Consider the following 9,717-nt stretch of genomic DNA (forward strand, 5'->3'; position numbering starts at 1 on the left):
TATGTACCATAGCGGCCAACCACTCCCAGAGCCGGTCGTGCGGGGCTCGAGGTCTGCTCTCAACGTCACATGCTTCTGTGAGTGCTCAGGCAAGGGTCAGACCACATCCTTCCTGGCAGCACCCAAAGCAACCAGGCCGCTCGTGTCTCTCGCCTTCATTTTTCGACACAAGCGCCTGAGGAGGGACGCCACCCCTCCCCTTGCGTCAAGAGACCTCCCCACCGGCCTCTGACTGATTCTTAGAACGGACGGAAAGAGTCGGGCAAGCCTGTCAAAGATTTGAGCGTATGTCAAAAGCTTTAGACTTCCGCGAACTCTCTGGCTTGCACTGAGACCCGAGGTCGATGTGCTCAGCACCACGGGGCCCCTTTCGCCTGCAGGTCCCGAGCCGCCAACATGTTCTTAGTATCGTGTTCCCCAAACCTGGGTGACGGGCACCACAGGGCGACAGAGCCATCGCACTTGCCGGGTGGCAGAGGAAGGACCGGACTATGTACAATAGCGGCCAACGACTCCCAGAGCCGGTTGTGCGGGGCTCGAGGTCTGCTCTCAACATCACATGCTTTTGGATGTGCTCAGGCAAGGGTCAGACCACATCCTTCCTGGCAGCACCCAAAGCAACCAGGCCGCTCGCGTCTCTCGCCTTCATTTTTCGACACAAGCGCCTGAGGAGGGACGCCACCCCTCCCCTTTGCGTCAAGAGACCTCCCCACCGGCCTCTGACTGATTCTTAGAACGGACGGAAAGAGTCGGGCAAGCCTGTCAAAGCTTTGAGCGAATGTCAAAAGCTTTAGACTTCCGCGAACTCTCCGGCTTGCACTGAGACGCGAGGTCGATGTGCTAAGCACCACGGGGCCCCTTTCGCCTGCAGGTCCCGAGCCGCCAACATGTTCTTAGTATCGTGTTCTCCAATCCTGGGTGACGGGCACCGCAGGGAGGCAGAGCCATCGCACTTGCCGGGTGGCAGAGGAAGGACCGGACTATGTACAATAGCGGCCAACGACTCCCAGAGCCGGTTGTGCGGCGTCTGCTCTCAGCCTAAGAGGCTTCTGGGAGTGCTCAGGCAAGGGTCAGCCTGCACCCTTGCTGGCAGCACCCAGGGGAACCAGGACGCTTGCATCTCTCGCCTTCATTTTCGACACAAGCGCCTGAGGAGGGACGCCACCCCTCCCCTTGCGTCAAGAGACCTCCCCACCAGCCTCTGACTGATTCTTAGAACGGACGGAAAGAGTCGGGCAAGCCTGTCAAGCTTTGAGCGAATGTCAAAAGCTTTAGACTTCCGCGAACTCTCCGGCTTGCACTGAGACGCGAGGTCGATGTGCTAAGCACCACGGGGCCCCTTTCGCCTGCAGGTCCCGAGCCGCCAACATGTTCTTAGTATCGTGTTCTCCAAACCTGGGTGACGGGCACCGCAGGGAGGCAGAGCCATCGCACTTGCCGGGTGGCAGAGGAAGGACCGGACTATGTACAATAGCGGCCAACGACTCCCAGAGCCGGTAGTGCGGCGTCTGCTCTCAGCCTAAGAGGCTTCTGGGAGTGCTCAGGCAAGGGTCAGCCTGCACCCTTGCTGGCAGCACCCAGGGGAACCAGGACGCTTGCATCTCTCGCCTTCATTTTCGACACAAACGCCTGAGGAGGGAAGCCAACCCTCCGTGTGTCAAGAGACCGTCCCCGCCCCGGCCTCCGACTGATTCTTAGAACGGACGGAAAGAGTCAGGCAAGCCTGTTAAGACTTCCGCGAACTCTCCGGCTTGCACTGAGACGCGAGGTCGATGTGCTCAGCACCACGGGGCCCCTTTCGCCTGCAGGTCCCGAGCCGCCAACATGTTCTAAGTATCGTGTTCTCCAAACCTGGGTGACGGGCACCGCAGGGAGGCAGAGCCATCGCACTTGCCGGGTGGCAGAGGAAGGACCGGACTATGTACAATAGCGGCCAACGACTCCCAGAGCCGGTAGTGCGGCGCCTGCTCTCAGCCTAAGAGGCTTTTGGGAGTGCTCAGGCAAGGGTCAGCCTGCACCCTTGCTGGCAGCACCCAGGGGAACCAGGACGCTTGCATCTCTCGCCTTCATTTTCGACACAAACGCCTGAGGAGGGAAGCCAACCCTCCGTGTGTCAAGAGACCGTCCCCGCCCCGGCCTCCGACTGATTCTTAGAACGGACGGAAAGAGTCAGGCAAGCCTGTTAAGACTTCCGCGACTCTCCGGCTTGCACTGAGACGCGAGGTCGATGTGCTCAGCACCACGGGGCCCCCTTCGCCTGCAGGTCCCGAGCCGCCAACATGTTCTAAGTATCGTGTTCCCCAAACCTGGGTGACGAGCACCGCAGGGAGGCAGAGCCATCGCACTTGCCGGGTGGCAGAGGAAGGACCGGACTATGTACAATAGCGGCCAACGACTCCCAGAGCCGGTAGTGCGGCGCCTGCTCTCAGCTTAAGAGGCTTTTGGGAGTGCTCAGGCAAGGGTCAGCCTGCACCCTTGCTGGCAGCACCCAGGGGAACCAGGACGCTTGCATCTCTCGCCTTCATTTTCGACACAAACACCTGAGGAGGGAAGCCAACCCTCCGTGTGTCAAGAGACCGTCCCCGCCCCGGCCTCCGACTGATTCTTAGAACGGACGGAAAGAGTCAGGCAAGCCTGTCAAAGAATTGAGCAGATGTCAAAATCTTTTAAGACTTCCGCGAACTCTCCGGCTTGCACTGAGACCCGAGGTCGATGTGCTCAGCACCACGGGGCCCCTTTCGCCTGCAGGTCCCGAGCCGCCAACATGTTCTAAGTATCGTGTTCCCCAAACCTGGGTGACGAGCACCGCAGGGCGGCAGAGCCATCGCACTTGCCGGGTGGCAGAGGAAGGACCGGACTATGTACAATAGCGGCCAACCACTCCCAGAGCCGGTAGTGCGGCGTGCGAGGTCTGCTCTCAGCGGAAGAGGGTTTTGGGAATGCTCAGGCAAGGGCCAGCCTGCACCCTTCCTGGCCGCTCCCACGGGAACCAGGCTACTTGCAATCCTTTCCCCCAATAGCAAGTGCCTTTTGGAGGGACGGCCGGAGTCAACGTGGGGTTTGCCCGCCCTCCAAAGTGTCAAGAGACCGCCGCACAGGCCTCTGACTGATTCTTAGAACAGGCAGCAAGAGTTGGGTAAGTCTGTCGAAAATTTGACAAAGTGTCAAAAATTAGACTTCCGAGAGCTCTTGGGCATGCACACAGGCCTGTCATTCAAGTGCTCTGCCCGCGGAACCGTTTTTCGGATGCCTTTCAAAGTGGTCCCGCGCCGCCATTTTGTTCTAAAAATCGTGTTCCCAGAAATCTCCGGGTACCCCGCCAACCTCACTGTGTCACAATGTCAAGTGGCACTGAATGGGTCTGAATTTCAAATTCGACTGCTTCGCTCTGGAACTCGAACCCGGCAAAACCGTTTGGATTTTTCCCGGTCCAGACTTCCGCGGCAGACAAAGTTAAAGTTTTCGGGCTGCAGACTCAAAACGACATCTGGCCAACCGCCGGGCTCAATTCGCCCAGTTCCTCCGGCACTTCGGAACTCATGTTCGGCATGAGTTTTTGAATCTTTCCCGATGCTTCGGCATTTTCCTCCGCTGACACTTAGAATATTTTTCACACTTGGCCGAAAATTTTTCTAAGTTTTTCTGGTTACTGATTTCTTCTTTTCGGGCATTTTTCTAAGTTTTCTTGGTTACTCATTTCTCATTTTCAAACATTTTTCTAAGTTTTTCTGGTTACTGATTTCTTCTTTTTGGGCATTTTTCTAAGTTTTCTTGGTTACTCATTTCTCATTTTCAAACATTTTTCTAAGTTTTTCTGGTTACTCATTTCTCATTTTCAAACATTTTTCTAAGTTTTTCTGGTTACTGATTTCTTCTTTTTGGGCATTTTTCTAAGTTTTCTTGGTTACTCATTTCTCATTTTCAAACATTTTTCTAAGTTTTTCTGGTTACTGATTTCTACTTTTTGGGCATTTTTCTAAGTTTTCTTGGTTACTCATTTCTCATTTTCAAACATTTTTCTAAGTTTTCTTGGTTACTCATTTCTCATTTTCAAACATTTTTCTAAGTTTTTCTGGTTACTGATTTCTTCTTTTTGGGCATTTTTCTAAGTTTTCTTGGTTACTCATTTCTCATTTTCAAACATTTTTCTAAGTTTTTCTGGTTACTCATTTCTCATTTTCAAACATTTTTCTAAGTTTTTCTGGTTACTGATTTCTTCTTTTTGGGCATTTTTCTAAGTTTTCTTGGTTACTCATTTCTCATTTTCAAACATTTTTCTAAGTTTTTCTGGTTACTCATTTCTCATTTTCAAACATTTTTCTAAGTTTTTCTGGTTACTCATTTCTGCTTTTCCAACGTTTTACTAAGTTTTGCTGGTTACTGAGTTCACACTTTTAAACATTTTCGGGCATTTTTCTACGTTTTTCATGTTACTCATTTAGCACTTTCAGGCACTTTCCTATGCTTTCCTGCTTACTGATTTCACACTTTTAAGCATCTTCGGGCATGTTCCCTAAGTTTTGCAGTTCATTCGTTTGGGACAGTCAGGCAGCTTTCCTAAGCTTTCCTGGTAACCGAATTCACATTGTTGAGAACTTTGGAACCCTTCCCTAAGCTGTGCTGGTTACTCACTTTACCTCTTCAGACACTTGCCCCCGTTGTGACAGAGACCACTTCCCGACTCGGGAAATGCACCAAATTCGGCCTGAACTCAGAGGGCAGTCCCCCCTCGAAGGCGTGGAAGTCGGCAGAATCGCCGGGTCAAATCCGGCTGAGCTACCCGGCTTGGAAGCCTCAAAGTCGGTATGAGCTGTCAGGTTCACTCCCATCCCCGTTTGGACCACTTCCGACTCGGGAAATTCACCAAATTCGGCCTGAACTCAGAGGACAGTCCCCCCTCGAAGGCGTGACAGTCGGCAGAACCGCCGGATCAAATCCGGCTGAGCTACCCGGCCCCGAAGCCTCAAAGTCGGTAAGAGCTGTCAGGTTCACTCCCATCCCCGTTTGGACCACTTCCCGACTCGGGAAATTCACCAAATTCGGCCTGAACTTATACAACAGTCCCCCCTCGAAGGCGTGACAGTCGGCAGAACCGCCGGATCAAATCCGGTTGAGCTACCCGGCTTGGAAGCCCCAAAGTCGGTAAGAGCTGTCAGGTTCACTCCCATCCCCGTTTGGACCACTTCCCGACTCGGGAAATTCACCAAATTCGGCCTGAACTTATACAACAGTCCCCCCTCGAAGGCGTGACAGTCGCTAGAACCGCCGGATCAAATCCGGGTGAGCTACCCGGCTTGGAAGCCCCAAAGTCGGTAAGAGCTGTCAGGTTCACTCCCATCCCCGTTTGGACCACTTCCCGACTTAGGAAATTCACCAAATTCGGCCTGAACTTAGAGGAGAGTCCCCGCTCGAAGGCGTGGAAGTCGGCAGAATCGCCGGGTCAAATCCGACTGAGCTACCCGGCCCCGAAGCCTCAATGTCGGTAAGAGCTGTCAGGTTCACTCCCATCCCCGTTTGGACCACTTCCCGACTCGGGAAATTCACCAAATTCGGCCTGAACTTAGACAACAGTCCCCCCTCGAAGCCGTGGCAGTCGCTAGAACCGCCGGATCAAATCCGGTTGAGCTACCCGGCTTGGAAGCCCCAAAGTCGGTATGAGCTGTCAGGTTCACTCCCATCCCCGTTTGGACCACTTCCCGACTTAGGAAAATCACCAAATTCGGCCTGAACTCAGAGGGCAGGCCCCCCTCGAAGGCCAGGCATTCGGCAGAACCGCCGGGTCAAATCCGACTGTGCTACCCGGCCCCAAAGCCTCAAAGTTGGTATGAGCAGTTAGGTTCACTCCCATCCCCGTTTGGACCACTTCCCGACTTAGGAAATTCACCAAATTCGGCCTGAACTTAGAGGAGAGTCCCCGCTCGAAGGCGTGGAAGTCGGCAGAATCGCCGGGTCAAATCCGACTGAGCTACCCGGCCCCGAAGCCTCAATGTCGGTAAGAGCTGTCAGGTTCACTCCCATCCCCGTTTGGACCACTTCCCGACTCGGGAAATTCACCAAATTCGGCCTGAACTTAGACATCAGTCCCCCCTCGAAGCCGTGGCAGTCGCTAGAACCGCTGGATCAAATCCGGTTGAGCTACCCGGCTTGGAAGCCCCAAAGTCGGTATGAGCTGTCAGGTTCACTCCCATCCCCGTTTGGACCACTTCCCGACTTAGGAAAATCACCAAATTCGGCCTGAACTCAGAGGGCAGGCCCCCCTCGAAGGCCAGGCATTCGGCAGAACCGCCGGGTCAAATCCGACTGTGCTACCCGGCCCCAAAGCCTCAAAGTTGGTATGAGCAGTTAGGTTCACTCCCATCCCCGTTTGGACCACTTCCCGACTTAGGAAATTCACCAAATTCGGCCTGAACTTAGAGGAGAGTCCCCGCTCGAAGGCGTGGAAGTCGGCAGAATCGCCGGGTCAAATCCGACTGAGCTACCCGGCCCCGAAGCCTCAATGTCGGTAAGAGCTGTCAGGTTCACTCCCATCCCCGTTTGGACCACTTCCCGACTCGGGAAATTCACCAAATTCGGCCTGAACTTAGACAACAGTCCCCCCTCGAAGCCGTGGCAGTCGCTAGAACCGCTGGATCAAATCCGGTTGAGCTACCCGGCTTGGAAGCCCCAAAGTCGGTATGAGCTGTCAGGTTCACTCCCATCCCCGTTTGGACCACTTCCCGACTTAGGAAAATCACCAAATTCGGCCTGAACTCAGAGGGCAGGCCCCCCTCGAAGGCCAGGCATTCGGCAGAACCGCCGGGTCAAATCCGACTGTGCTACCCGGCCCCAAAGCCTCAAAGTTGGTATGAGCAGTTAGGTTCACTCCCAAACCCGTTGGGACCACTTCCCGACTTAGGAAATTCACCAAATCCGGCCTGAACTTAGACAACAGTCCCCCCTCGAAGGCGTGACAGTCGGTAGAACCGCCGGGTCAAATCCGGCTGAGCTACCCGATTTGGAAGCCTTCAACACAAAACCCATCCGGCAATGCCACTCAAAAAGGGCCCAAATTCAGAAACACCCCCTTCAATAGTACCACTTCCTCGGAGACACTACCGGGACACGCTCCCCTCGGCGAAAATTAAGCCCCCACCACTAACTGAAGCCAACCGCAGCCCCAACTTCAACGGAGAAATCAGTAACCAATTCAAAAATGCACTTGGTTACTGATTTGTACTGCTTCAAAAATATTCTAAGTGTCGCTGGTTACTGATTTGTACTGCTCCAAAAATATTCTAAGTGTCACTGGTTACTGATTTGTACTGACTCAAAAATATTCTAAGTGTCGCTGGTTACTGATTTGTACTGACTGAAAAATATTCTAAGTGTCGCTGGTTACTGATTTGTACTGACTCAAAAATATTCTAAGTGTCAGTGGTTACTGATTTGTACTGCTCCAAAAATATTCTAAGTGTCGCTGGTTACTGATTTGTAATGCTCCAAAAATATTCTAAGTGTCGCTGGTTACTGATTTGTACTGCTTCAAAAATATTCTAAGTGTCAGCGGTTACTGATTTGTACTGCTTCAAAAATATTCTAAGTGTCGCTGGTTACTGATTTGTACTGCTTCAAAAATATTCTAAGTGTCAGTGGTTACTGATTTGTACTGCGTCAAAAATATTCTAAGTGTCGCTGGTTACTGATTTGTACTGCTCCAAAAATATTCTAAGTGTCGCTGGTTACTGATTTGTACTGCTTCAAAAATATTCTAAGTGTCGCTGGTTACTGATTTGTACTGCTTCAAAAATATTCTAAGTGTCAGTGGTTACTGATTTGTACTGCTTCAAAAATATTCTAAGTGTCGCTGGTTACTGATTTGTACTGCTTCAAAAATATTCTAAGTGTCAGTGGTTACTGATTTGTACTGCTTCAAAAATATTCTAAGTGTCGCTGGTTACTGATTTGTACTGCTTCAAAAATATTCTAAGTGTCAGTGGTTACTGATTTGTACTGCCTCCAAAAATATTCTAAGTGTCGCTGGTTACTGATTTGTACTGCTTCAAAAATATTCTAAGTGTCAGTGGTTACTGATTTGTACTGCTCCAAAAATATTCTAAGTGTCGCTGGTTACTGATTTGTACTGCTTCAAAAATATTCTAAGTGTCAGCGGTTACTGATTTGTACTGCTTCAAAAATATTCTAAGTGTCAGTGGTTACTGATTTGTACTGCTTCAAAAATATTCTAAGTGTCGCTGGTTACTGATTTGTACTGCTTCAAAAATATTCTAAGTGTCAGTGGTTACTGATTTGTACTGCTCCAAAAATATTCTAAGTGTCGCTGGTTACTGATTTGTACTGCTTCAAAAATATTCTAAGTGTCAGTGGTTACTGATTTGTACTGCTTCAAAAATATTCTAAGTGTCGCTGGTTACTGATTTGTACTGCTTCAAAAATATTCTAAGTGTCAGTGGTTACTGATTTGTACTGCTTCAAAAATATTCTAAGTGTCGCTGGTTACTGATTTGTACTGCTCCAAAAATATTCTAAGTGTCGCTGGTTACTGATTTGTACTGCTTCAAAAATATTCTAAGTGTCGCTGGTTACTGATTTGTACTGCTCCAAAAATATTCTAAGTGTCGCTGGTTACTGATTTGTACTGCTTCAAAAATATTCTAAGTGTCGCTGGTTACTGATTTGTACTGCTTCAAAAATATTCTAAGTGTCAGTGGTTACTGATTTGTACTGCTTCAAAAATATTCTAAGTGTCGCTGGTTACTGATTTGTACTGACTCAAAAATATTCTAAGTGGGGCTGGTTACTGATTTGTACTGCTCCAAAAATATTCTAAGTGTCGCTGGTTACTGATTTGTACTGCTTCAAAAATATTCTAAGTGTCAGCGGTTACTGATTTGTACTGCTTCAAAAATATTCTAAGTGTCAGTGGTTACTGATTTGTACTGCTTCAAAAATATTCTAAGTGTCGCCGGTTACTGATTTGTACTGCTTCAAAAATATTCTAAGTGTCAGTGGTTACTGATTTGTACTGCTTCAAAAATATTCTAAGTGTCGCCGGTTACTGATTTGTACTGCTTCAAAAATATTCTAAGTGTCAGTGGTTACTGATTTGTACTGCTCAAAAATATTCTAAGTGTCGCTGGTTACTGATTTGTACTGCTTCAAAAATATTCTAAGTGTCAGCGGTTACTGATTTGTACTGCTTCAAAAATATTCTAAGTGTCAGTGGTTACTGATTTGTACTGCTTCAAAAATATTCTAAGTGTCGCTGGTTACTGATTTGTACTGCTTCAAAAATATTCTAAGTGTCAGTGGTTACTGATTTGTACTGCTTCAAAAATATTCTAAGTGTCGCTGGTTACTGATTTGTACTGCTCCAAAAATATTCTAAGTGTCGCTGGTTACTGATTTGTACTGCTTCAAAAATATTCTAAGTGTCGCTGGTTACTGATTTGTACTGCTTCAAAAATATTCTAAGTGTCAGTGGTTACTGATTTGTACTGCTTCAAAAATATTCTAAGTGTCGCTGGTTACTGATTTGTACTGATTCAAAAATATTCTAAGTGTCAGCTGGTTACTGATTTGTACTGCTTCAACAATATTCTAAGTGTCGCTGGTTACTGATTTGTACTGCTTCAAAAATATTCTAAGTGTCAGTGGTTACTGATTTGTACTGCTTCAAAAATATTCTAAGTGTCGCTGGTTACTGATTTGTACTGCTCC

The sequence above is a fragment of the Hemiscyllium ocellatum genome (genome assembly GCF_020745735.1).
Source record: "Hemiscyllium ocellatum isolate sHemOce1 chromosome 15 unlocalized genomic scaffold, sHemOce1.pat.X.cur. SUPER_15_unloc_10, whole genome shotgun sequence".
In the NCBI taxonomy this organism is placed as follows: Eukaryota; Metazoa; Chordata; class Chondrichthyes; order Orectolobiformes; family Hemiscylliidae; genus Hemiscyllium; species Hemiscyllium ocellatum.